Below are 9,665 nucleotides of genomic sequence, written 5' to 3'. Positions count from 1 at the left end.
TTTACAATAGCCAAGATATGAAAGCAACCTCATTGCCCACCAATAGATGAATGAATAAAAAAGATGTAGTATACATATATGCATGTATATATACACACACACGCAATGGAATATTAGTTATGATAAAGAATGAAATCGTTCCACTTGCAACAACATGGATGGACCTAGAGGGTATTATGCTATGTGAAATAAGACAAAGACAAATACTGTTTGGTTTCATGTATATGTGAAATCTAAAAAAACCAAATGAACAACAACAACAACAAAAAGCTGGAATCATAGATACAGAGAACAAAAAGGGGGTGCCAGAGGGAAAGAGGAAAGAAATAGGTGAGGGAGATTTAAAGGTACAAACTTTGAGTTGCAAAATAAATGTCAAGGAAATCAAATGTTCAGCACTCACAGTATAATAAATAACTATGTAATATCTTTGAATGGTGACAGATAGTAATTAGATTTATCATGATGATCACTTTGAAATGCAAAGAAATATAAAGGCACTATATTGTGTGACAGGAATTAACACAGTGTTGTGGGTCAATCATAATTTAAAAAAAAAAAAAAAAGCAAACTCATAGAAAAAAAGCCCAGATTTGTGGTAGGCCGAGGTTAGGGATGGGACAAGGAGGAATTGGATGAAGGTGGTTACAAGGTAGAAACTCCCAGTTATAAGGAAATAAGTACTAGGAATGTAATGTACAATATGATAAATATAATTAACATGATTGTATGTTATATATGAAAGAGTAAATCCTAAGAGTTCTCATCACAAGGAAAAATATCTATGTCTTTAAATTTCTGTCTATATGAGATGACTGATGTTCACTAAATTTTTTTTTTCTTATTTTTTTTTTCTTTTTTTAGTGAAACTGCTGCCACCATTGTGAAGTCCATTAGTTTCTCTTTTTTTCATTTCTTGTTTCTGTAAGTTGTTTGAGATTCCTCGAATGAATTCCGCCTCTCATAGAAATTTTTCCTTTCTTGTTTGTCTATTATTCTGTTGTTTCAGACAGAGGAATGTTGCTCGAGTCCTTGGGTAGAGTCTAGATTTCTTTAGTTGCAGCCGTAGCCCCAACAACTAATGTACTTACTTATCAACACTTTCAAGTCTGAATTTCTTCAACCTGAATCTTCCATGCACTATTGTAAGAGCATTTAGAGTTGTGTGATGCAGTTGGCCTCAATAGGACTAGTGCACTTTTTCTGCACTCCCAACCTGGGTGTTGGACTGATCTTTTCCCTGTACATCCTTTAAGGCTGCTTAGTGTCCAAAAGGAAATGGCCAATTTAGGGATGATTGGGGCAGGTGTTTGCATCCAATATTTGTTTATTGCATTTCTAACACTCTTCATGGCTTTGTATAAACCCAAGTTTCTGATATAGTTTTCCTTTTTCTAGAAAACTCTTTTTAATATCCTTATAGTGTAAATCTGTGGGCAGAGAATTCTCTAAGTTTTGGTTTGTCTGACATTTTATCTTTCCTTCATTTTTTTTTTATTTTTTTAAAATTTTTTAAATTAATTTTATTTTATTTTTAAACTTTACATAATTGTATTAGTTTTGCCAAATATCAAAATGAATCCACCACAGGTATACATGTGTTCCCCATCCTGAACCCTCCTCCCTCCTCCCTCCCCATACCATCCCTCTGGGTCATCCCAGTGCACCAGCCCAAAGCATCCAGTATCGTGCATTGAACCTGGACTGGCATCTCATTTCTTACATGATATTTTACATGTTTAAATGTCATTCTCCCAAATCTTCCCACCCTCTCCCTCTCCCACAGAGTCCATAAGACTGTTCTATACATCAGTGTCTCTTTTGCTGTCTCATATACAGGGTTATCGTTACTATCTTTCTAAATTCCATATATATGCGTTAGTATACTGTATTGGTGTTTTTCTTTCTGGCTTACTTCACTCTGTATAATAGGCTCCAGTTCATCCACCTCATTAGAACTGATTCAAATGTATTCTTTTTAATGGCTGAGTAATACTCCATTGTGTATATGTACCACTGCTTTCTTATCCATTCATCTGCTGATGGACATCTAGGTTGCTTCCATGTCCTGGCTATTATAAACAGTGCTGCGATGAACATTGGGGTACACGTGTCTCTTTCCCTTCTGGTTTCCTCAGTGTGTATGCCCAGCAGTGGGATTGCTGGATCATAAGGCAGTTCTATTTCCAGTTTTGTAAGGAATCTCCACACTGTTCTCCATAGTGGCTGTACTAGTTTGCATTCCCACCAACAGTGTAAGAGGGTTCCCTTTTCTCCACACCCTCTCCAGCATTTATTATTTGTAGACTTTTGGATCGCAGCCATTCTGACTGGTGTGAAATGGTACCTCATAGTGGTCTTGATTTGCATTTCTCTGATAATGAGTGATGTTGAGCATCTTTTCATGTGTTTGTTAGCCATCTGTATGTCTTCTTTGGAGAAATGTCTATTTAGATCTTTGGCCCATTTTTTGATTGGGTCGTTTATTTTTCTGGAGTTGAGCTGTAGGAGTTGCTTGTATATTTTTGAGATTAGTTGTTTGTCGGTGCTTCATTTGCTATCATTTTCTCCCATTCTAAAGGCTGTCTTTTCACCTTGCTAATAGTTTCCTTTGATGTGCAGAAGCTTTTAAGTTTAATTAGGTCCCATTTGTTTATTTTTGATTTTATTTCCAATATTCTGGGAGATGGGTCATAGAGGATCCTGCTGTGATGTATGTCAGAGAGTGTTTTGCCTATGTTCTCCTCTAGGAGTTTTATAGTTTCTGGTCTTATGTTTAGATCTTTAATCCATTTTGAGTTTATTTTTGTATATGGTGTTAGAAAGTGTTCTAGTTTCATTCTTTTACAAGTGGTTGACCAGATTTCCCAGCACCACTTGTTAAAGAGATTGTCTTTAATCCATTGTATATTCTTGCCTCCTTTGTCAAAGATAAGGTGTCCATATGTGCGTGGATTTATCTCTGGGCTTTCTATTTTGTTCCATTGATCTATATTTCTGTCTTTGTGCCAGTACCATACTGTCTTGATAACTGTGGCTTTGTAGTAGAGCCTGAAGTCAGGTAGGTTGATTCCTCCAGTTCCATTCTTCTTTCTCAAGATCGCTTTGGCTATTCGAGGTTCTTTGTATTTCCATACAAATTGTGAAATTATTTGTTCTAGCTCTGTGAAGAATACCGTTGGTAGCTTGATAGGGATTGCATTGAATCTATAAATTGCTTTGGGTAGTGTAATCATTTTCACTATACTGATTCTTCCAATCCATGAACATGGTATATTTCTCCATCTATTAGTGTCCTCTTTGATTTCTTTCACCAGTGTTTTATAGTTTTCTATTTATAGGTCTTTAGTTTCTTTAGGTAGATATATTCCTAAGTATTTTATTCTTTTCGTTGCAATGGTGAATGGAATTGTTTCCTTAATTTCTCTTTCTGTTTTCTCATTATTAGTGTATAGGAATGCAAGGGATTTCTGTGTGTTGATTTTATATCCTGCAACTTTACTATAATCATTGATTAGTTCTAGTAATTTTCTGGTGGAGTCTTTAGGGTTTTCTATGTAGAGGATCATGTCATCTGCAAATAGTGAGAGTTTTACTTCTTCTTTTCCAATTTGGATTCCTTTTATTTCTTTTTCTGCTCTGATTGCTGCGGCCAAAACTTCCAAAACTATGTTGAATAGTAATGGTGAAAGTGGGCACCCTTGTCTTGTTCCTGACTTTAGAGGAAATGCTTTCAATTTTTCACCATTGAGGATAATGTTTGCTGTGGGTTTGTCATATATAGCTTTTATTATGTTGAGGTATGTTCCTTCTATTCCTGCTTTCTGGAGAGTTTTTATCATAAACGGGTGTTGAATTTTGTCAAAGGCTTTCTCTGCATCTATTGAGATAATCATATGGTTTTTATTTTTCAATTTGTTAATGTGGTGTAATACATTGATTGATTTACGGATATTGAAGAATCCTTGCATCCCTGGGATAAAGCCCACTTGGTCATGGTGTATGATCTTTTTAATGTGTTGTTGGATTCTGATTGCTAGAATTTTGTTTAGGATTTTTGCATCTATGTTCATCAGTGATATTGGCCTGTAGTTTTCTTTTTTTGTGGGATCTTTGTCAGGTTTTGGTATTAGGGTGATGGTGGCCTCACAGAATGAGTTTGGAAGTTTATCTTCCTCTGCAATTTTCTGGAAGAGTTTGAGCAGGATAGGTGTTAGCTCTTCTTTAAATTTTTGGTAGAATTCAGCTGTGAAGCTGTCTGGACCTGGGCTTTTGTTTGCTGGAAGATTTTTGATTACAGTTTCAATTTCTGTGCTTGTGATGGGTCTGTTAAGGTTTTCTATTTCTTCCTGGTCGAGTTTTGGAAAGTTGTACTTTTCTAAGAATTTGTCCATTTCTTCCTCGTTGTCCATTTTATTGGCATATAATTGTTGATAATAGTCTCTTATGATCCTTTGTATTTCTGTGTTGTCTGTTGTGATCTCTCCATTTTCGTTTCTAATTTTATTGATTTGATTTTTCTCCCTTTGTTTCTTGATGAGTCTGGCTAATGGTTTGTCAATTTTATTTATCCTTTCAAAGAACCAGCTTTTGGCTTTGTTGATTTTTGCTATGGTCTCTTTTGTTTCTTTTGCATTTATTTCTGCTCTAATTTTTAAGATTTCTTTCCTTCTACTAACCCTGGGGTTCTTCATTTCTTCCTTTTCTTGTTGCTTTAGGTGTAGAGTTAGGTTATTTATTTGACTTTTTTCTTGTTTCTTGAGGTGTGCCTGTATTGCTATGAACTTTCCCCTTAGGACTGCTTTTACTGTGTCCCACAGGTTTGGGGTTGTTGTGTTTTCATTTTCATTCATTTCTATGCAAATTTTGATTTCTTTTTTGATTTCTTCTGTGATTTGTTGGTTATTCAGCAGCGTGTTGTTCAGCCTCCATATGTTGGAATTTTTAATAGTTTTTCTCCTGTAATTGAGATCTAATCTTACTGCATTGTGGTCAGAAAAGATGCTTGGAATGATTTCTATTTTTTTGAATTTACCAAGGCTAGCTTTATGGCCCAGGATGTGATCTATCCTGGAGAAGGTTCCATATGTGCTTGAGAAAAAGGTGAAATTCATTGTTTTGGGATGAAATGTCCTATAGATATCAATTAGGTCTAACTGGTCTATTGTATAGTTTAAAGTTTGTGTTTCCTTGTTAATTTTCTGTTTAGTTGATCTATCCATAGGTGTGAGTGGGGTATTAAAGTCTCCCACTATTATTGTGTTATTGTTAATTTCTCCTTTCATACTTGTTAGCATTTGTCTTACATACTGCGGTGCTCCCGTGTTGGGTGCATATATATTTATAATTGTTATATCTTCTTCTTGGATTGATCCTTTGATCATTATGTAGTGACCGTCTTTGTCTCTTTTCACAGCCTTTGTTTTAAAGTCTATTTTATCTGATATGAGTATTGCTACTCCTGCTTTCTTTTGGTCCCTATTTCTATGGAAAATATTTTTCCAGCCCTTCACTTTCAGTCTGTATGAGTCCCCTGTTTTGAGGTGGGTCTCCTGTAGACAACATATGTAGGGGTCTTGTTTTTGTATCCATTCAGCCAGTCTTTGTCTTTTGGTTGGGGCATTCAACCCATTTACGTTTAAGGTAATTACTGATAAGTATGATCCCGTTGCCATTTACTTTATTGTTTTGGGTTCGAATTTATACACCATTTTTGTGTTTCCTGTCTAGAGAATATCCTTTAGTATTTGTTGGAGAGCTGGTTTGGTGGTGCAGAATTCTCTCAGCTTTTGCTTGTCTGAGAAGCTTTTGATTTCTCCTTCATACTTGAATGAAATCCTTGCTGGGTACAATAATCTGGGCTGTAGGTTATTTTCTTTCATCATTTTAAGTATGTCTTGCCATTCCCTCCTGGCTTGAAGAGTTTCTATTGAAAGATCAGCTGTTATCCTTATGGGAATTCCCTTGTGTGTTATTTGTTGTTTTTCCCTTGCTGCTTTTAATATTTGTTCTTTGTGTTTGATCTTTGTTAATTTGATTAATATGTGTCTTGGGGTGTTTCGCCTTGGGTTTATCCTGTTTGGGATTCTCTGGGTTTCTTGGACTTGGGTGATTATTTCCTTCCCCAGTTTAGGGAAGTTTTCAACTATTATCTCCTCAAGTATTTTCTCATGGTCTTTCTTTTTGTCTTCTTCTTCTGGAACCCCTATGATTCGAATGTTGTAGCGTTTAATATTGTCCTGGAGGTCTCTGAGATTGTCCTCATTTCTTTTAATTCATTTTTCTTTTATTCTCTCCGATTCATTTATTTCTACCATTCTATCTTCTAATTCACTAATCCTATCTTCTGCCTCTATTTTTCTACTATTTGTTGCCTCCAGAGGTTTTAATTTCATTTATTGCATTATTCATTATATATTGACTCTTTTTTATTTCTTCTAGGTCCTTGTTAAACCTTTCTTGCATCTTCTCAATCCTTGTCTCCAAGCTATTTATCTGTGATTCCATTTTAATTTCAAGATTTTGGATCAATTTCACTATCATTATTCGGAATTCTTTATCAGGTAGATTCCCTATCTCTTCCTCTTTTGTTTGGTTTGGTGGGCATTTATCCTGTTCCTTTATCTGCTGGGTATTCCTCTGTCTCTTCATCTTGTTTAAATTGCTGAGTTTGGGGTGTCCTTTCTGTATTCTGGCAGTTTGTGGAGTTCTCTTTATTGTGGCTTTTCCTCGCTGTGTGTGGGTTTGTACAGGTGGCTTGTCAAGGTTTCCTGGTTAGGGAAGCTTGTGTCGGTGTTCTGATGGGTGGAGCTGTATTTCTTCTCTTTGTTCAGTCGCGCTGTGGGGAGGGAGGGAGGGATGCTGCAAACAAGTAACACTGGCGTGCGCTCGCAGTACCTCAGCCACACTGGGTCTGCCCCCGCTCACGGAGCGTGTAGCCTCCCTGCCCACACTGCTCGGGCTCTAGGTTGTTCTGCCGGGAACAATCCGAGGCTGGCCCTGGGCTGCATGTACCTCCCAGGTCCAAGCCGCTCAGGTTCAGGCACTCGGGTAGTCCTCAGAGGCGCAGACTCAGTTGGGCCTGAGTTTTGTGCTCTTCCCAGGTCCGAGCAGCTCAAGTGATGAGGTGTTTGGCGAGCGCCAATGCTGTGACTTATCGCCTCCCCGCCACTCGGTTATCTGGGTGTAAAACCGGCTCACCTTCTCAGGCAGATGTTAACCGTCCAGACCCCCAAGAAGTTTTAGTTAGCAAAGAAGTCTGCTTACAGTTTTATAGATAATGTCTCTCTGGGGCTGCGATTGCCCCCTTCCGGCCCTGGCTGCCTGTCACCGGAGGGGGAAGGTCTGCAGCCGGCTATCTCTGTTTAGTTGTTTGTTCTGTGCGCGGGCCTGGCGGTGTCTTAGGTTGGGGCTGGCTTTTCGCGTGGTAGATACCCCACAGTCTGGTTTGCTAGCCCAAATTATTTCGCTCAGATAGTGCTCAGGGTATTCAGGCCAGATTCTTACTCTAAGCAATGCAGCCCACGCTGCGCCTCCCTGCCCAGCCCCCGCTTGATAATGGCGCGTGCAGGCGTCTGCGCTGCTTCTCCGCTGGGGGAGTTACCGTAGGACTCGCAATCTTTGAGTTTTAATTGTTTATTTATTTTTTCTCCCTGTTATGTTGCCCTCTGTGCTTCCAAAGCTCGGCACAGATTCGGCAGTGAGAAGGTTTCCTGGTGTTTGGAAACTTCTCTCTTTTTAAGACTCCCTTCCCAGGACGGAACTCCATCCCTCCCTCTTTTGTCTCTTTTTTTGTCTTTTATATTTTTTCCTACCTCCTTTCGAAGAGTTGGATTGCTTTTCTGGGTGCCTGATGTCCTCTGCCGGCATTCAGAAGTTGTTTTGCGGAATTTACTAGACGTTTAAATGCTCTTTTGATTAATTTGTGGGGGAGAAAGTGTTCTCCCCGTCCTACTCCTCCGCCATCTTGGCTCCTCCCCCTGATGTTCACTAAATTTTATTGTGCTCATTGCTTCATGATGTACATAATCAAATCATGCTGTACACCTTAAACTTATACAGTGCTGTGTGTCAATTATATTAAAACAGGAAGAAAAAAGGAGTATGGACAATAAGCAATAATGCTGAGAATTTATCCTGTGAGCCATGAGCAACCCCTGAAAATTTCAAAGTAACTAGTCAAATAGTCATGTTTTATTGTTTTGAACAAAGGTGTCAAAAACTCAGCTAAAAGAATACTACAGAGGCTTAGATAAGTCAAGCAGCAATAGAGTTTCAGTGTAGTATTCCAATTTTACTAATTACAGTGAATACTTAGATTTTAATTTCCTGGGTTTATATCTTATCTCTGTCATCTATGAACTGTGTGACAAAGCAAATAAGCTCTCTTTGCTTCAACTATTCATGTGTGAATTTAGAGTAATAATTACATCTCATATAATCGTTATGAGGATTAAATGAATCTGTACTGATAAAACATTTATAATAATATTTGACAGACAATAAGCATTATGTAAACTTGATAAATAGAAAATCAGGTATGGAAATAATTCATTTTTATAAGAGTAAAAGTCAAAAGTATTTTCAAGTTTCCTTATAGGGAGCCAACTTGTTTTCCTCTTAATCCTTTAGCAAATAAATCTTCTCATTTAAGAATAAAATTTCATTTTTAAAGAACTCGACTATTCTGCTAGTTCTGTGGCAAAACAGAAAATGATTTTAAAAATTCTCAGTTTTCTAGTATATGAAATTATCATGTAATTCTTTTGTGAATTTTGAAGCAATGCTAAAACTTCTTAGCATTCACTAATGTTGTCAAAAGTACAATATATATATACACACACAGGGAAAAAAAGAAAATTATGCTCACATTTTTTCATATTCAGAAGATGAAAATTTTAACTTTATTTTCTGTTAGCAAGAAAACTAGGTGCAACAACAACAACAAACTATATTATAGGAAAAATAATGTGTGTCTGTGTATGTGCTTGTGTGTCCTTTTAATCCTGACATTTGATCCTGCATGCTGAAATTTTTAATGTTATTTTTTTCAGTAATTAGCAACTGCACACAAATTTCCATTTTGAAAGTGGCCTTCCAGTGGTGAATTTGATAATTGTATGAAAATGAAGAGTTTTAATAAGCTGTGGCAACATAATAAACTGTCATAGAGGACTAATTATCACTTAAGGAACTTATAATAGTTGTCATCTTTTCATACTGAGAACGCGAACCCTAAACAACCATAGAAAAAGAAAAACAATCAATTTCTGCAGAGGCATGCAAAAGAGCTATTTACTGCCTTGCTAGGAGTAATAAAAGAACTAAATGTGAATAGTCATTCATCGTGCAAATGGAGCTGTTCGTTAGATTTGCATTTTATGGAACTAGAAGATACTCAAAATTCTCTTTATAAAAACTTAGAAAAAGGAGGGATTTTTCCTTTCTTATTTTTAAAAGAGTTCTTTGCAGAGTGAGTTTTGTTACTTCCTGAAACCTCCTCTTGGTCATTTGTGTTCCCTTGAAAACATCATGATCCCTGTTACTCATTGAGAGTTTATTTCTCATAACATTACTAGCTTTTCTTTATTTGAAGATTTGTCACTGAGAAATGTGAGACTACTTTTAAACGTGTGGTAAGTTTATGTAATTATAAGACAGTCAGA

This window comes from Bos grunniens, chromosome 18 (genome assembly GCF_055505025.1).
Source record: "Bos grunniens cultivar Pamir isolate PY7600 chromosome 18, Bosgru_T2T1.0, whole genome shotgun sequence".
In the NCBI taxonomy this organism is placed as follows: Eukaryota; Metazoa; Chordata; class Mammalia; order Artiodactyla; family Bovidae; genus Bos; species Bos grunniens.
Note: the sequence above shows the minus strand (reverse complement) of the source record.